This window comes from Micromys minutus, assembly GCF_963924665.1.
Source record: "Micromys minutus genome assembly, chromosome: 9".
Lineage (NCBI taxonomy): Eukaryota > Metazoa > Chordata > Mammalia > Rodentia > Muridae > Micromys > Micromys minutus.
Window position 1 is genome coordinate 12,783,485 of NC_137978.1, and position 20,603 is coordinate 12,804,087.

The 20,603-nt window shown below is 35.4% G+C and overlaps 1 pseudogene across 1 annotated transcript; it reads right to left on the reverse strand.

The window, feature by feature from the left end:
* Positions 1-18,746: 18,746 nt before the first annotated feature.
* On the reverse strand, positions 18,747-19,623 carry LOC308424810 (nucleophosmin-like; annotated as a pseudogene). The gene has a single exon. The product of its transcript is annotated as a nucleophosmin-like (transcript).
* Positions 19,624-20,603: the final 980 nt, after the last annotated feature.

Here is a 20,603-nt window from a genome sequence, read left to right on the forward strand (position 1 = left end):
TGGCTGTTGATGATGTTGTTCTTCGCATGAGGTTACAAACCCTTCAGCTCTTTCAGTCCTCTGTCTAGATCTTTCAGTGAGGTCCCCATATTCAGTCTGATGGTTAGCTGCAAGCATCCTCATCTGTATCTATATGACTCTGGGAGAACCTCTGAGGAGGCATCCATATCTGGTTCCTGCCAGTAAACACTTCTTGGCATCAGCAATAGTGCTTGGGTTTGGTGGCTGCATATGGGGTGGTCATGTCCACAAACAATCTGATTTAGGTTCTATCTTAGTTGAGGTTCCCTTTTCCATAGTGACTCATGCTTGTGTCAAGGTGACAAAGTTAACTAACACAGTAACAAACTAACACAGAGGAAATCAGTAGCACTTGAAATCATTGTTTTATTTATTTTTATTTCTCACTAACAAATCTTATAAAAGCAAATTTCATTTCTTTGATTTTATGTATTTTTTAATTGAAGAAGATTCTGTTCATGCAATAAATTCTGATTCTTGTTTTCCAATCCCAACCACTCCAAGATGCTCTAAAATTCTCTTGCCTTCCTTCTGAGCCCAATTTGTATCCTTTCTCTCATTAGAAAATAATAGGCATCTGAAAAATTAAAATAAAATAAAACAACATAAGATTTATAAAACACACAAACTGAAACAGGATAAAACAGACAAAGGTACATTCATTTGCCTAGGGATTTCATGAATTCATTTTTAATAGCTGAGTAGTACTCCATTGTGTATATGTACCACAATTTCTGTATTCATTCCTCTGTTGAAGGACTGCATTCTTTCCAGCTTCTGGCTATTATAAATAGGGCTGCTATGAACATTGTTGAGCATGTCTCCTCGGTAGATGTTGGAGATACTTTTGGGTATATATAGGATTGGTACAGCTGGGTCTTCATGTCCAATTTTCTGAGGAAACACCAGACTGATTTGCATAGTGTTGTGTAACAGTTGTACACAACAGTGGAGGAGTGTTCCTCTTTCTCCACATCCTCACCAGCATCTGCTGTCATCTGACTTTTTGATGTAAGCCTTTCTTACTGGTGTGAGTGGAATCTTAGGGTTTTATTGATTTGCATTTCCCTGATAACTAGGGATGTCAAACATTTTCTTAGGTGCTTCTTGGCAATTTGATATTCTACAGCAGAGAAGTCATTGTGTAGCTTTTAAACCCCATTTTTAATAATATTATTTGATTCTCTAGAGTCTAACTTCCAGAGTTCTTTGTATATATTAGATACTAGCCCTTTATCATATGTAGAACTGGTAAAGATCTGTTGGTTGCTATTTGGTACTTTGATTGTGTCCTTGACCTTACAGAAGCTTTGCAATTTCATCAGGTCTCATCTTTCAGTTCTTGATCTTACAGCATATGCCATTGGTGTTCTGCTTACAAAAATTTCCCCTGTTCCTCTGTGTTCTAAGCTCTTTCCCACTTTTTCTTCTTTTAGTTTCAGTGTACCTGGTTTTATATGAAGGCCTTTGATCCACTTGGACTTGAGCTTTGTGCAAGGAGATAAAAAGGGATTGATTTTCATTCTTCTGCGTGCTGACTGCCAGTTGATCCAGCACCATTTGTTGAAGAGGTTGTCCTTTTTCCATTGAATGTTTTTAGCTCCTTTGTCAAAGATCAACTAACATTTGACAACAGTTATGTAGGTTCATTTCTGGGTCTTCAATTCTATTCCATTGATCTACCTGCCTGTCTCTGTACTAATACCATACAGTTTTTTATCACAATTGATCTGTAGTACAGCTTGAGGTCTGGGACGGTGCTTCCACCAAAGGTTTTTTTTTTTTTTTTTTTTTTTTTTTTTTATTGTTGAGAACATAATAGATAAGTGCTGCCTACCTCTTATAGGCAGGCATTAGTGGAAATTTACTTTAAAGATTGTATATTAAAGTCTACAGGATAACTCATATTCTTTGAACATGAGTTCCACAGAAATTTTTAGTTAATATTCTGGCAAAACAAATTAGAAACAGTCCTAAAATAGGCTTATACAGTATTAGTTTACATCATTTGTTTTAAATTGGTTGTACTATGAAAATGAGTGGGATTATGAGTTTTTTGTTGTTGTTGTTGTTTTTTATTAATTGTCTCAAAGAGAAGGTAAGAAATGGACTTTCCTAGTTGCTGACAGAAGGATAGGCTGATTTGGGACAAAAGATTAGACTCTAGACACCTTCCAGAGTCATATGAATCAGATTTGATAGAGACAGATGGCCTAAATATAAATTCAGGTAATTTAAACAAAAATATTTGTGTCATCTCTCACATGACACAAATATAGACTTATGATTAAAGCAAAATTCCATCCTAACTAGTCCAAACACCCTATATAGACTAATACAATCCATACTGATAACTTGGTGATATTAAACTTTTATTTTGGGATTTGTAAATTGCAGTCTACACAGTGTTGGTCAGTCTCATCATCAGACATTTAAATGACCTATTGAACTCTTGCTCTCGGGGACTTTCAGCCGAATCTAATCAAGTTAAAGACCTCAGAGACTACAACAGCCATTGGTGTGGCCAGAACTTGCCCATTATTCTGACCCTCCACCACTTTAAAGATCTCCCAATGCCCCTATTCAGCTGGAAGTAGTTATAAAGAGGTGGATTTGGGGGTCTGGACATGGTTATTGTAAGTTGTCTTTTTGGGGAATTTAGAAATGGTCATTTATTTGAACAGAGAGAAAAGCCTTTTAAAGCCTTTTTTTCTTCTAATAGTACAGACTAGAGTTTAGTCAGGGGATGGGGAGGGGATTTAAGTGGGTGCTAGGAACAGAGGGAGAAAGGGAGAACAGGAGTAGAGAAGAAGCAGAGGCTGGCCATGAGCCCTTAGAGAGAGGGAAAGGGAATGGAGAGAAGAAAGAGCCTTTTAATTGGACAAACAGGAGGGGAAGAGTTGTGCAGAGCCCAGGTGCATTTTGGATCTTGATGCTAATTCCACTTCAGAAAGAAGAGAGGCTGGTTAAAATGAGGAATGAATCTCTTACTCAAGTGACTTTGTAAAAGCCTTAGAAAGCATGGGGCTGTCATTGCAGTGACAAACTTAGCAAGGCAGGTGAAGAGATTTCAGTGATCAGGGTCAGAGTGTTCCAGAGAGAGAATGGTCCAGGCTGCCTTCCTGCCAGTACCCGACCAGTGGTGGGACTGGTGCCTTTTTATTATTCCATGCTACAGAAGTGTGCATGTGTTTTCTTTAAACTAAAGTCACAAACACATGGATGGATGCACACACACACACACACACACACACACACACACACATTTCCTAATTACCTTTTCCCATTTGTTTGCTTACTTTTTTTTAATTTAATGGGTAAAATATCATAGTATTAACAAAAATTGAAAAATATGGGCTAAAGTAATTGTAGTGTTCTATTGCTTTTCAAATCACTCATCTATTCTTAAAACCTTTGAATACATTTGAGCAAGACACATATTTTATTCAGTAATGAAATTTGTCAACCTTTTTAAAATTACACACTAAAAGTGCAGGCATGTAAAGATTTAGGCAACATTTTATAAACTAACTACAGATTAATTCATTTTTAGAAATAATTGTATATCTTCAAACCTATTTTTGATTCAATTTTAAATTTTTTAAATTTATTATTCATTTTAACTTTTGTATCACAAATGTCATCCCCCTTCCCAGTCACCACTACTTGATTCCCCTACACCATCTCATGGTGGGTCTGTCTCTGGATGTTCTTTCCTTCAGTCTATGCTCCATTTTTATCCCTAAATTTCCTTTTGACAGGGATAATTCTGGGATAAAAATTTTTTTGATGGTTTTTTCTTCAATCCCTGCTTTGTTATCTGTCCCTTTATTTCCTCCCGTGAGTGTTTTGTTCTCCTTTCTATGAAGAACTGAAGCATCCACCTTCTGGCCCTTCCTTCTTTTTAAGCTTCTTAAGGTCTCTGAATTTTTTCATATGTATTCAGAGCTTTTGGGGATTAGTATCCGCTTATCAATAAGTGCATACAATGAGTGTTTTGTAACATAGTTACCTTACTCGGGATGATAGCTTCTAATTTCATACATTTGCCTAGGAATTTCATGAAGTCCTTGTATTTAATAGCAGAGTAGTACTCCATTGTGTAATATACTACAATTTTTGTATGCATTCCTCTATTGATGGACATCTGGGTTCTTTCCAGCTTCTGGCTATTATTATAAATAAGGTATAAGTTGAAATGCCCCGTGGGGAGAGGTAACTTGTAGAGTCCACGACTAGCAGAAAAACAGGACATCATTTGAGGGATGAGGTTGCCATCCCACAGTCAGAACTCTGACGCATAATTGTTCCTGCCTGAAAGAACCCCCGGATGGAAATGGAGAAGAGCCTAAGGAAATGAAGGTCACCAATCAGGCAACACGCACCAGCTGATATGAGGTCCCCAACACATATACAGTACAGGGCTCCAGGGTCTGGCATCAGTCAGAAATTATACACCTAACCCTCAAATTACTGGAGGCCCCAGTTTGGATGAGTGGGGTGGTGGTTGGGGTGCTGATATCCTCATGGAGAGAGGGAGGAGGTATGTGATGTGGAACAATTAGAGTGTGAACAGGAATAAAATATGAGTTAAATTTTTTAAAAAAATTAAAAATAAAAAAGACATTTGTTAGGTATTAATATTTGCAGCTAGCAACCCCTGTGGCTGAATTAGGGAAAGGCTGGAAGAAGCAGAGTAGGAGGTGACCCTATAGGAAGACCAGCATCTCAACTAACCTGACCCTGGGGACTTTCAGACACTGAGCCACAAATCAGGCAGCATATACCAGCTGATCTTAGGCCCCTAACATATATACAGCAGAGGACTACTTGATCTGGACTTAAAGAAGATGCACTTAACTTTCCAGAGACTTGTGACCCCAGGGAGTTGGGAGGCCTAGTACTGTGGAGTGGGGGTGCTGTCATCCTCTTGGAGATGGTAGTGGTGAGGAGTTTTAGGTTATGGAATAGGTGGAGGGTGGCTTGGGGGGATAAAGTATGGACTGTAAAAAGATATTAAAAACAAAAATTTAAAAATTATAAAAAGACATTTTTCCACATGGCTTTGGGAATAAAACATAGGCATTCTCTAGTGTGCCTATGTTAAGCTTATCAATAAGTGTCATATTAAATTTAATATGACACTGAAAATTTAAGGAATTTAATTTCACCTGAGTCAATGATATACTTGAGGTGAAAGCATTATATAGAGAACAGATGATGCCTGTAATCTGACAAGGAAGTTTATGTATGATGAGATCTACAGCCTAGGAACTGGACAGGAAACTAGCTAGTGATTGCAAAACAAACCTTTGACAAAGGTTTAGACTAAGATAGAAATGGGATTTTAAGGAAATTCTGTGAAACACAAGGTGCCTTATCCTTTGAATGCAAAAGTAAACCTACATATTTCTGAATAACCAAGTTGAAAAATACATGAATTGCTTTTAACAAAAGGGCCTAGTTTCCAAAAGATGGAAAAAAAGATTGGCACATTTGTTTTGTACCAGAAAGCACAAAGACCTAACAAATTCTCTTTAATGCCAGACAGAAATGCCTAGGCTTGAGGTTTTGGAGAATCTCTGATGACCATGAGGATGATGATGATAATGAGGAGGAGGGGCAGGAAGGGTAGGAGGAAGGGAAGGAGGAGGAGGAAGACAATAGGAAGACTAGCAAAGAATAAAAAAATCCTATTACATTTTCAACATATGTTCCTTGCCTTTGCCACAAATTTGGTAGCAATCAATATGTATTTCATTTTTAAGTAATTACCATTTGAAGATTTATTTTATCAGGAAATTTACTCCAACTTAATTTATAAACTAGGAATGCTCAAGTCCTTGAATGGAGACAATATTTTACAGCTTTCAAAGTGAGACTTGCTGTTAACATCAATGAAGACACTGCCAACTTTAAATTAGTATGAATGCTCAAATTTATATCATTTTATAAATAGTGATGACTCTTTTAAAGGTGTCTTGAGTTCAGTATCATTATTAGACAATGTGACCTTCACAATTTTAAAAGTATGGCAGAAATTTTCTGATTCAGATACTATTTCCTGGAACTTTACAATTTTCTAGAAACAATAATAATCACAACAGCAGGATTTTTTTTTAATATGTAAGAAAAATTTAGGAATTTCATCCCTAAACTCACCATATCTGGTGAGGTCCATATTTGGAAACTTTACCAAATGAATCTCAGTTTAAGATATGCTCTTTCACACAGCAAAAAAACTGGGACTGATATAGGGTTGCCAATGAGATAGATAAGAAAGACAAAAGTTGGTAAACCCTATTAAGTGCTGCAGAAAAGTGTTGCTTAGTGAATATTGTTAGCAACTTGGTGTGGGTATGACATTATATTTTATTGCAAGTCTCTACATGCAATGAAACTAATGCTGCCATAAATAGATGTGTAAAATGGTGAAGTTCATCAGAGTGAATCACACAATCATTATACACACAGAGAGAAAGAGGAAACAGGGTGGAAAGGGAGGAAGGGAGAGATGGAGGGGGAGAAGGAGGGAGGGGGGAAAGGGAGGGAGAGGAAAGGGAGAAGGAGAGAGAGAGACAGAGATACAGAGGCAGGCAGACAGATGTAGAGATTCAGAGACAGAGAGGGACAAAGTGAGACAAAAACAGAGATACTGAGAGAAAAGCATAAACTAAAATACAGAGAAAGTTGCAGATAGAGAGATAGGTGAGTCAGAGATACAGGACCAAGAAACAGACACAGGTAGAGGCAGAGAGACAGAAGCAGGGACATAGGTAGACAGATGTCAAAGGAAATGCCTCTTGTAGCAGAATCTACAGTGACAGCTGTTGAAAGTGAACTCACTGTCAGTGCACTGAACAGTCAGTACTTGGAAGAGATGGAATAACCCCTACTGCAGGTCATTTTGAGGGAGCATTTTGGAAATCAGAATTCTCGCCAGTCTACCGAAGTGAAGCTTGCAGATAGAAATGAATCTGTTCTGGTAGTTTGGTTTCAGTATTTGAAGTCAGTTGATAGCACATTGGTTTGACAGGAAGTCTACATGTTCATAAAGTATTAAGTCATGATTTCTTTTCAGTTCAACTGCTTTCAGAAGCAATGGAGATATTATATTGAACTAAAATATACAGTTGAAGTTAGTCTAATGACTCGATTTTTACAGCTTTTGATAATAGATTTTCTGGTCAACTGAAGACTGACTAAAAGAAGCAGTACACAGGCAAATTGTCTCAATTTAAATTTAATATGACCATGAACAGATGGAATATCTGAATTGTCATTAAAATGCAGAAAATATGGGGAACAAAATAAATGGAAGTATTACATTTGTATGGTTGCATATAACACCAGCATAAAGAACGTATGTCCTTTATTAAAAGTCTCATTTTTACATTATAGTTACACTTAAGAAAGAAAGACAAAACTTAACTCTTGAATGTCACATGATTCAATTAAAATTATATTTAAAAAATTTTCACACTAGCAATATCAAATAACTATTTTAAAAACATAGTTTGACATTAATAGAAACAAATTATATGTTTTTATTTATTATATTAAGGTCAATATATGGTGAAATTTATCTGTCTTTTTTTACTGGAGAAACTGCTTACCAAAGCAAACTTATGAATAAAAGAATATTAAGTTTTCAATGTTTCTGTTCGTTTTCTGACTTGGAGGAGTTGATGTTACCTTTGATACTAACTGAAATTCATTGCACAGATTCTCCTTGACTTCAGATGGGGACAAACTTGCCATAGTTAGAAGTGCTCTACTTGGAAAACTTATTTATTTTATCCTATCATCATGACAAAATATTAACTTATGATCATAGAATTGGAAAACAAAACTTACCTTAAATTTTGAATAGGTACATATTTGTGAGATGGATGTTTGTAGTAAAAGTACTTTGTCATGGTTTTGTTGCCAGCATAAAGCCTAGTCTCTGCTATCAACAACATGGACAGCCACAAAGTCCCAGACATAATGCCACACACCTGTGTACATCTGATTTTTGACAAAGAAACCAAAAATATACACTTAAAAAAAGACATCTTCAAGAAGTGATGCTGCTCAATCTGGATGGCATCATGTAGAAGAATAAAATAAGAATAATATTTGTTCCTCTGCATCAAACTCAAATCCAAATGGATCAAACACCTCAGCATAAGACCAGAAACCTTGAATCAGAATTAAGTAATATTATGAGAAGAGCTTGAACTTATTAGCACAAAAATACTTTCTGAACAGAACTCATATAGAGACTGAAAATTAATGTATAGAACATCATGAAACTGAAAATTTTATGTACAGCAAAGAACAACATCATTTGGACAAAGAATTGGGTTATAGAATGGGAAAAAATTACCTATTACACAGCAGGGAGAAGATAGAAGATTTTAATTTATACATAATAGCTAGATATGTAGATAGATAGATAAATATACAAGCAGATAAATAGATAAAAACAGAAAACCTAATTAATTATGGGGAATATAACTAAACACAGAATTCTCAAGAAATGAAACATAAGTGGCTGAGGAATATTTTTAAAAAATATGTAACAACATTTTCATTACAAATGAAATTGCAAATCAAAACTATTTTGAGATTCTTTTTGTTTGTTTTTTACTTAAACAACTTTATTTTTAGAAAAAGAGATAAATGTACATATTTCAAAATCATTTTTGCATAAAAGTATGTGAATACATTTTTGTCAGTACTTGATTTTTTAAAGGTTTGACAATATGCACTGAAATCTTACTAGTTACAATGAGCATAAAGTACATGTAAAACAAAATATAGCATAGAAATAGTTGAAGTTTTTTGGTGTGTATAGATTAAACTTAATGATTTTTAAATACCAAGGATTGCCTTAAGTCTGCATTTTTGGCTCTTTAATTATTAATTATTTAAGGTCTAGGTGTACCACACTCTGAGAAGGTGCTGCACACCGGTTTGTTTGTTTTTTTTTGTTTGTTTGTTTGTTTTGTTTTGTTTTGTTTTTTTCTAAGAAGGATTGAGGCTTCCACATTTTTGCCTTCCTTCTTTTTCAGCAATATATGGTCTGGGAGTTATTTCTTGCTTATTCAGAGTTAGTATACAATTATCAGTGACTACATCTCATGTCTGTTCTTTTGTGACTGGGTTACCCGAGTCAGGAAAATATTTTCCAGTTCCATTCATTTCCCTAGACATTTTATAAAATCATTGTTTCTAATAGCTGAGTAGTACTCTATTGTGTAACTGTACAATGATTTCTGTATCCATTCCTCTACTGAAGGGCATTTGAATTCTTTCCACCTTCTGGCAATTATAAATAAGGCTGATATGAACATGGTGGTGCATGTGTCCTTGTTATATGTTGGAGGAACCACCAGAATAATTTCCAGAGTGAATGTACCAGTTTACAACCACACCAACAGTGGAGAAGTGTCCCTCTTTCTCTGCATCCTGGCCAGCATCTGCTGTCATCTGAATATTTGATCTTAGCCATTCTGACTGGTGTGAGGTAGAATCTTGGGGTTGTTTTGACTTGCATTTCCCAGATAACTAGGGATGCTGAGCATTTCTTTAGGTGCTTCTCAGCCATTCAACATTCCTCAGTTGAGAATTCTTTGTTTAGCTCTGTACCCCATTTTTAATAGGATTTCTTTTTGTTTCTCTGAGGTCTAACGTCTTGTGTTCTTTGTATATATTTGATATCAGTTGTGGGATTGGTAAAGATCCTTTCCCAGTCTTGTTTTCTTGAAAGTGTCCTTAGCCTTACAGAAAGTTTCCAATTTTATGAGGTCCAATTTATCGATTCTTGATCTTAGAATATAAGACCATGGTGTGATGCAAAAATACTTAATAAAATTCTTGTATACTGAATCCAAGAACACATCAAATGATTATTCACCATGATCAAGTGGGCTTCATACATGGGATGCAGGGATATACAGAAATCCATCAACATAATCCACCATATAAACAAACTCAAAAAAAAATGATCATCTCACTAGATGCTGAGAAATCATTTGACAAAATTCAACGTGCTCTCATGTTAAGAGTCTTGGAAAGAGCAGGAATCCAGGACCCATACCTAAACATAGTAAAAGCAATATACAGAAGACCAGTAGCCAACTTTAAAATAAACAGTGAAAACTTGAAGCAATCCCACTAAAAACAGGGACTAGATAAGGCTGCCCACTCTTCCCCTATCTATTTGATATAGTATTAGAAGTCCTGGCCAGATAAATAATACACCAAAAGGAAGTCAACAGCATAAAAATCAGAAAAGAAGAAGCCAAAATATCACTATTTGAAGATGATATAATAGTATACTTAAGTGACCACAAAAAATTCCACTAGAGACATTTTACAGTTGACAAACAACTTCAGCAGAAAGTCTGGATATAAAATTAACTCAAACAAATCAGTAGCCTTCCTATACTCAAAGAATAAACATACTGAGAAAAAAGTAGCAAGAAGACATCCTTCACAATAGTCACAAACAATATGAAATACCTTGGTGTGATCCTAACTAAGCAAGTGAAAGATTTGTATGACAAGAACTTCAAATATCTGCAGAAGGAAATTGCCGAAGACCTCAGAAAAAGTACCAGAGGTGCGTAAAGAGATAGATAAGTAAAAAAAAAAAGTTGACATATGCACACAATATTAAATTGTTCATTTTAAAGAAAAATGAAATAGCATTTAAATGAATGAAATTATTAAAAATTATTCTGAATGAATTAACCAAGACCCAAAGGACAACTATTTTATCCATTCTCTTATATATTGTAGTTAGCTATTAAGCCTATGGGAAACATGATACAATCTAGACAATTACAAAACTGACATAGAGAATAAGATATTATTGGGAAGTGAACTATCTCTCAGGGAAGCAAAAGAAATGAAATATGCAGTTATAAATATGAGGGTAGGGAATTGGGGCTGGGGGATTAAACAGGGAAAGGGTAAAAAATCGGGACAAAAGAAAGGAATATAGAAACAATACACAGTAATGGCCTCTTTAGAAGTGATATGAAAACCTAGTACTGTAAAAAATTCTTAGAAGACAGACACACTGACAAATATACATGTTAATGTTCATGCACAAGCACAGGTATACTTACATGCACACACACACACATACACACACACACACACACACACACACACACATACACACACACATCTTTCTGTGGAAGAAATCTAAATGGAGTCACCAAATAACATGGAGACATTCAAGTAGACATATTTTGCTACCAAGTGACCCATTCTTGTCAGTCTTTTTCAATTTTGTTTTTGGCCAAAGGGGTGATGTGGAAACTGTCAAACAACTCAGGTTATCATTTGGCTTCCACAACTAGCCTTAAGGCCCTATTACTTCAGAGAACAGTTTCATATCAAATTGTACACTAAGAATTTGAGCTTCAGTCCAAATAGAAGCATCATTCCTATTGACCACTGGTAGGTTCTTTGCAGGCTTCCAGACCACAAAATTAACCATCTTCTAACCTCAAGTCCTGTGATCTACCTACTTAGAAGATATCCTGACACAATCGTGACATAAACAGTGTTGGAATATCCATGTTCTCTCTGATCATGTTTTTGACCAACACTATAAGATGGAACCTATGCATGACATTGCTCAGGAGGCCAAGTGCATAAGATTATGTAAACTACTGGCAGGCCTAGGAGAAAACTATTTTCCTGCCAAGAGAGAGAGAGAGAGAGAGAGAGAGAGAGAGAGAGAGAGAGAGAGAGAGAGAGAGAGAGAGACAGAGACAGAGACAGAGACAGGGAGAGAGAGAGAGAAGAAACTAAGCAGTAAGATACTCCTAGTAACATTCAGTATACCCATAGATCAGACTTTAGTCAGTCATCATCGAGAGTAGCTTTCTCCAGCCAAGGCAATTGTGAGCATGATGGCTGTGCAACCCAAGTCATCAAAGTGTGGGTATTTTTTCATGAAGGAAGGGTCCAAAGCCCTTGTGGGTGGGCCTCCCCTGAGCCCTTCTGTGGTGCATTCAGACTTAGGCTTCCAGGCAGGGACATTACTCCTGCTTCGTTGGAAGACACAATTCAAATAAAACTTTACTTCCTTGATTATATGACCATCCCCACTACCTCTTTACTTGACACAAAAACAACTCAGCAAATTTCATTCTTTGTTGCATATTTTCTTGAGCATCTGTGACAATCAGTGTCACAATAAAAACCCGGTTCCTTCCCCTGTTTCATTAAAATAAAGAATGCTAGCCTGTTTATACTCATATAATGTTTGTTTCATGATAAAAAAAATTTAAACAAAAATTATTTCAGATAATAAGACAATGTAAATATTGACGATGTGTTCTTAACTGGAAAATTTCAATTAGGAAGTGCCAAGATTGTCATTTTCCTCTATTTGGTGTATATAGATATTCTTTTATTTCCAGATTATTGAAGGATACTGGAAATGGACTGTGTAAAGCTAAAGATCAACAGAGTATGTATTAGTTTTCTTGGATAAAATGATATCAAGATAATTTCTAACTGAATATTTCAAAGGAAAAATATCTGTTAAACAATTTTCTTTTTTCCTACACAGGAAGTCAGATGAGCTCATTCTGCAATGAGACTATGCTCCCTATTAAGAAGATAACTGTTCTGAATAACAGGACCATATTTTTAGGAAGTTCTCACACAAATCAGAAAGAAGACTAGTAGCTCCCTGGTGTTTTATGTTTTGTTTTGTTTTTTAAATTTTTTATTGGATATTTTCTTTACTTATATTACAAATGTTTTCCCCTTTCCCAGTTTCCCCTCTGGGACTGCCAGATCCCATTCCCCCTCCTCATACCTCAGTGAGAGTGCTCCTTCACCCACTCACTCCCATCTCCCTGCCCTGCATTCCCCTACACTTGGACATTGAGCCTTCACAGGATCGAGAGCCTTTCCTTCTGTGATGCCCAATAAGCCCATCCTCTGCCTCATATGCAACTGGAGCCATGGATCCCTTCATAGGAGCTCTGTGGTGGGGTCTGGTTGGTTGATATTGTTGTTTTTCTTATGGAGTTGCAAACCCCTTCAGCTCCTTTGTTTTTGTTTTGTTTTGTTTTGTTTTCTAAGTCCTCATTGTGGACACTGTTCTCATTCAATGGTTAGTTGAGAGCATCCCACTCTGTATTCTTCAGGCTCCGTCAGAGCCTCCCAGGAGACAGCTATATCAGGCACCTGTCAGCATGCAGTTCTTGGCATCTGCAATATTGTCTGGGTTTGGTGACTGAATATGGGATGGATCTCCAGGTGGGACAGTCTCTACATGACCTTTAGGCAAGGAGACAAGGGTGACAGAATTTTCTGTTACCTTATCTAAAGCCAGACATTTCTTTCTTTTTTTTCTTTTTTTTCTTTTTTTTCTTTTCTTTTCTTTTCTTTTCTTTTCTTTCTTTCTTTCTTTCTTTCTCAGAGAACTGTACCACAATTTTTTTCCTTTTTATTATTTGCATTTTCATTTTTTATTATATAATCTGTATTTACTTTTGTAGTCCCTTTACTCTACACCGCTCCCATCTCGCCCTCCCCCTCCAGTTGCCTTCACAGAGGTATGCTTTCTTCTGATCCCCCTCTCCATCCCATTGCCTTGTCATTCCCCTGCATTGGGTTAATGTATCCTCTCTGGAAAGAAAAGCCTCTTCTCTCATTGATGCTAGACACTGCTATCTTCAGCTACGTACACAACTGGATTAATAGGTCTCTCAAAGTGTGCACAGAGGTTGGTGTTTTACTCCATGAAACTTTAGGCGGGTTTGGTTGGTTGATAATGTTGTGATATTCTTGTGATGTTGCAATCCCTTTCAGCTCCTTGGGTCCTTTCTTTAGCAACCTCATTTGGATGCCTGTGTTCAGACCGATGGATAGGTGCAAACATATTCAACTGTATCTACTTGATTCTAGCATAGTCTCTGAAGGGGCATCTCTGTCTGTTTCTGGCCAGTAAGTTCTTTTTTGGACCAGCTATAGTGCTTGGATTTTGTGAATGCTATGTGGTGGATCCCCAGGTAAGGCAGGTTCTGAATAATCTTTTCTTCATCCCTGTTCCTTTATTTGACCTTACATTTCCTCCCATGAGAGTTTCATATTTTCTCTGAGAAGGACTGAGCTATCCCCATTTTGCACCTTCTTCTTTTTGAGCTTCATGTCTGTGAATTGTTTCTTGAGTATTGGGTATTCAAAGTTTTCTAGGGCCAGTATCCAGTAATCAGTGAATGCATACCATGTGTGTTCTTTTGTGACTGGGTTACCTCAGGATGATAATCTCTAGTTCCATCCATATGCCTAAGAATTTCATGGAGTTATTGTTTCTAATAGCTGAGTAGTACTCCATTGTACCACATTTTCTGTATCCATTCATCTGTTGATGAACATCTGGGATCTTTCCAGCTTCTGACTATTATAAGTAAGGCTGCTATAAACATGGTGAAGCATGTACTTGTTATATATTGGAACATCTTTGGGATATATGCCCAGGAGTGGAGTGGCTGGGATTTCAGGTAGTAGAATTCAATTTTCTGAGGAAATGCCAGATCGATTTTCAGAGAGGTTGTCCAAGCATAGAATCCCACCAACAGGAGTGTTTCTCTTTCTCCACATCCTTGCCAGCATCTGTTGCCACCTTAGTTTTTTGTTTTTTGTTTTTTTTTTTTTAATTTTAGTCATTCTAACTGGTGTGAGGTGGAATCTCAGGGTTATTTTGACTTGCATTTCCCTGATGATTAGGAATGTTGAGCATTTCTTTAATTGCTTCTCAGCCATTTGAGTTTCTCAGTTGAGAATTCTTTGTTTAGCTCTGTACACCATTTTAATATAATTATTTAGTTCTCTATAGTCTAGCTTCCTGAGTTCTTTGTATATATTGTATACTAGCTCTCTATCAGATGTAGAATTTGTAAAGATCCTTTCCCAATATTTAGGCTGCCATTTTGTCTTAACAGTGTCCTTAGCCTTACAGAAGCTTTGCAATTTCATGAGGTTCCATATATAGTTTCTTGATTTTAGAGCAAAAGCCATTGGTGCTCTGTTCAGGAATTTTTCCCCTGTGCCTATGTGTTCTAACTTCTTCCTTACTTTCTCTTCTAATAGTTTCAGTGTATCTGGTTTTATGTGGAGAACCTTGATCAACTTGGACTTGAGCTTTTTACAAGAATATAGAAAAGGATTATATTATGAAAGCTAGTATTGTTTACCTTTATATATTTTACTACTTCTTTGGACACCCTAATACTTTAGTGTATACTGAATACGAAAAAAAGGTGAGCAAAGGTAAAATGTGTATGGTGCAGAGTAGACATGCCTGAACTTCCCAAAAGTTCACGTGTATTCAGACGGAAATTGAAGTGTCCTGGTTTTTATTTTTACAGCTAAAGTGATGTTTAGGAAAATATGTAACCATTTCTCCTTATTCATCCCACTGAGAAAAAAATGTACTGTATTATAGTTTGTTGCCCTCACACAACATTTAATGAGAATACATTATTAAACTATCAAATAAACAAGAAACCTAAAAAAAATAGGAATCTTTGGTGAGTCTGATTAATTCACAGGGCCTAAGCCAGGCAGGATTCTTACAGGTGACAGTTATACCTACAAATATGACTCTAAATGGATATTTTATTTTCACTCTACAAATTCAGCAATTGATCTCCTGAGCAATAAAATTATTTGATCAAAGTCAGGAAATTGGAGAAATTTTTAAATATCCATACAATATTCATACCAAGACAATCTACCTATAGCTTACTTTCCAGAATTTGATACATTTTGAGCATGCTTAATTCATTACTTTAAATACATGAATGGACTTAGTAATATTTTTACGTGGGCTATATTTTAAAAAAATCTAAATCTCCATAGTAATAGAACACATCATAGAATTTGCTAAGTCCTACATATTCTAACTTTTGTGTGTTCTTCACTCTGCTATTGAGATTCATTCAGTAAAAGATTTATTGTAGTCAAGACAAGCATGGAAATACGTAAAATTTTACATAAAAAGTTACTTCTTACAACGAAAATCTACTTATGTATAATAAAGGGCATGTCTTGAACAGCATTCTGGACATTTATATTACTGAGGACCAGAAAATTCTTTGCCCTAATATGCTAAAATGAGAATTGCCTTCTCTTTAAATTACACTTTTATAAATCTCATAGCCTCAGATATTAACTCATTGCCAATAATGAAAAAAGTTTTTGATAGAACTGCTCTTTGAGAAGATCCATTTTCTGAAGTCAATTCAGCCTTTAGAAGTACTAAAAACTGTCAAGACCATTTGGTCAACTTTGAAGGTTGATTAAGAAAGAGTATAACAACAAAGAAAAAGTAGTAGAAAAGAGCTAAGATCCCGGGCTCTGGTTAACTTTAATGTAAAATCTCCAAGTGGCATTTGTAAAAATTAATGCAAGTCAAAGTAAAGACAATATTTATCATGTATTTTAACTCCTTTGATCAATGATTAAGTCTTATAAGTCTTGAGAGTGAATGCAGATGATGATTCTTATGGCTGATATATAGCAGAGAGAAACTTGAAAAAAAAAGTGTTGAAATTAAAGGGAAAAGCAAGGAAAGGGGCTTGTCCCTAGTAACACTTGACTTAGTGTTAAAATCATGGCTTAGAAACAGAAGAATGCCTTAGCTTAGCAACACAGAAAAGTTCATTTTTATTACGCCCCGTAGCCAAGCCAACAAACAGATAAAATGAGTGACTTAGGAATGTGTAATCTTATTCCTCTTTCCTCAGAACCTTTCCTATGTCAAAGTTCTAATATTTGACAATAAGTTACTTCATACATGTAACTAGAAAATGGACTGCAATACCCCCAGGAAAATGACTTAGTTGTAGCACTATAGGAATTTAGTTGTATCAGTATAAGACAATGACACTTGCACTGTACTATAAAATAAACTTAGATGTGCAACACAGTATAATTGCAATTGATTATAGATCATTTGGTTTTCAAATAACCTTGATTAGAAACTGTTATTATTCAGAAAATTCTAAAAGGTTATTGTTGTCGTCTATCCTGTTAAGTTATAGAAGCAAATCTTGAGTCAGTCTTCTAACATATTCATAACACAGTTATATAGAGTTGCATTAATATGTTTTTGGACATATTATCAAATCCTTTATAAGTTCAAAGCAACATTTGCTTGGTCAATATGGATATGTATGTGTGTATCATATAGGGATTCTTACACATAAATCTAAATAGAGAGACAGAAAAAAAATCAAATATATTTTGAACATTAGCCATATGAAAGTGAAACAGTATATAAATACACATATAATCCTTTGCTATATACTAAACATTTAGTTGCTACTATATATATATATATTTGTACTTATATAACTATGAAGCTTATGAATGCACTCACAGTACTAAGAATAAAAAAATACTTTCATGTTTTCTGTGAAAACACGAAACAAAAGGATACCCATATTTACTTGGCTTTAATTTTTTACCACAAAAGTTCATTTGTTTGGTATTAAAACCTGAAGCAAAATATGTGTAACTTGCTATAGATGAGTATAGAAAAGCAAATTATTTTAATTTTCTACTCATTTCTCTTAGTATTATAGGAAAGATGTGCCTACAGATGAAAATTTTAAAGCAGTTTACATTATATTAATTTTACTCTTAAATTTTGAATTGAGTATGCAAATATATATTTTTTAACAAGAAACAAATTCTTCAATGTCAAATGAGCCATTGAATTTTTGTTAAGCATATATTATACTTCAAACTTATATTTATAGATTTATATTGAGAAGTAAATTTAGAAAATTTCTGAAACAGGTTATAATACTGTTTTCCAAAGCCATTTGATGAGCTGAGGATAAACTGAGTCTCATTTCAAAGCTCAGCATTACCTATGGTGCTACGTTTAGATATGCTTTCTGATTGTTTGTATCTGTATAATTAGTGAGAACTTCTCATTACATATCTGCAATTACACTTGACCATCACATACTCTGTTGAGGTATTTTCAAGAATTTTCCATTTACTAATATAACTGTACAATTTTTTTCCTTAGCACTTAAATGCTCAGAAATCTTGGTTCATGAAGTGTTAAGTCAGATCACTAAACATACACAGTCAGCCAACAGAAATCAACCAATAGGTGCAGTGCTCTGGCTCTACTCTGGGTCTTCTTTCAGTTTGCCCGCCAAATTGTATCTGATTCTTTTACCTCACAAACAAAAACCATTGGAAATATTATGTGCCTACACAATCGATTATTGCTGGTCTGTTGAAAATATATTGGGTATAGAAGAACGTCATCCCAAGTTATATGAGCCAGTCTCAGAAAACAAACATGATAAGCATTTGCTTATATTTTTTGTGTATGTTTGTCATTAAGTCTTTAATAAGCAAGCTACAACCTGTATAATCCAGAGGTTAGGTATAGAGTAATGGAAGCATGACCAGGACTGATCTCCCTAATAAGAAAAAGTAGAATACATAGTTGAGGATGGGCAAGGGGCAGGGCTCCATAATGGGCTACTGAAAAGGAAAAGGACGTGTAAGAGGGGTCAAGAAAAGGAATATAGAGACAGCTAAAATTAAGGCCATTGGAGGGGTTATATAAACATATAAAACAGACAGCTATCAACTATTACAGAAATGAAGTAAGACAAAATATTTCAAAACGTTTATTTTTTTTGTTTTTTGTTTTTTTTTTTTTTACCTTAAAGAGACTTCCTCCACTGCCACAGATCTTGAAAAGCCTCCTGGTCAGTCATCTGGAAACAATTCTTCACATAATTAATAAACTTGGCTTCCACTTTGGGAAGAGGACCACCTTTTTATATACTTGCTTGAATTTTTGTCTTATTTATCTTCAACATAACTATGTCCTTTTGGTGTTTTAGGAGGTTTTTTTTCTGTTTACTTATTTATTATTTTTCCTTTCTTTTGAAGAACTCTTTTATCTTGGTGTTGATGGTTTTAAGACTTTTTAATTTGGTTTGATTATTGTGCAGTTTTGGCTGTAGTATCTTGTACAGATTTCTTCACTGACATTTTTTCATCATTTTTCTCTTAATCAAAATCATCATCATCATCATTATCATTTTCATCTTCCTTATCACCATCATCTTATTCCCCTTCATCTTCATTTGGTTTTACTTTTTTCAGTGGAACCTTGTTACCATCTCCAGAATCAGCTCACTTTCTGGACATGCCTGAGTTTTACATTCTCATCTTCATCGGCTGACTCTGCCCCGTTCTCTGCCGCTCCTAGGTGTTGTTCACCAATGTGCACAGTCTCTGAACCACACTTCCACCTTAAAACCACAGGTTTTGTAATCTCGAAGCCCCTGAGAGAAACTGCTCTTTGTGAAGACATTTTCAAAGTTGCCAGTATTACTTTAATTGGACTGCCTTCATAGTTCATTACTTCTGCCTCTAAGATGTGTAATTCAACTTTTGCCCTGCCACTGAACTGAGGGTTCTTAATGATAACTGGTGCTCAGTTTCATCACTATTCACTTAAAAGTGATAGTTATCAACCTTCAGTTCACAACCAAAATGTTAGTTCTGAAGCCTGAGAGTGCTCATGTCCATGCCTCCCGTTTGTCCATGAGTTGGAGGCACACACTTCAGAGTGGTAGAAACAGGACAGAAAACAACTGCTTACTCTTTCGTAGAAGAGACATGCAGGACACAATCAGGGGAAGCAAAGTTTTCTAATGTATATATGAATGTGATTAGAATGAAATCACCATATAATGGGAAAGATTGTAAGAGGCAGAGGGGATGAACAACAACATGGAAGTATAGCAAGACCAACTCACATCTGTATATATATATATATATATATATATATATATATATATATATATATATATATATATATATATATATATATACATCACATATAGTATATAATAGGACTGGGTCTAAGTCCCGCATTCTCAAATATATTATATAGGTACAATACTTTATGAAAGCAACAATACTAATCTCAAATTTAATTCAATAAAATTTATACCTTAGACTTACATCTGAATCAAATAAATTTTATACCACTGTAAAGATTATAACTCCACCTTTGTATAAAATAGGAAGATTTTTACCAATATAAGATATGACTTTAGCTTATTTACCAAATGAAGATTATGGCTGAAAACCAATCTGGCTTCTATATTCACCATAAAAACAACCTTAGAATAACCACCTTCACCCCCAAAGTCTAGGGATTTGGGGCGACAACTCTTCATAGCTTCTACAAACTACCACTTGTACACAGTACCTCCTACACAACAAACTTGCAACCAATGGAGTAAGATATAAACTGCCCATCTATATGAGATAAATAGACCAATAGAAACCCTTTCAAATATGCATAACAACCTTATTTATGAAGAGATGCATTCATGTTTACTTGCGTGTTGCCTCCTGAATCTCGGCCTCCTCTTGCTCTCTTTTGTTGCTCCAGACTCTTTGCTTGCCTTACTTTCCAGACTCTGCCTGCCTAACTCTCCATTGTCCGATCATGTATCAGCTTAACATCAACCTACAGCATGTTTTAGGTATATGCCCAG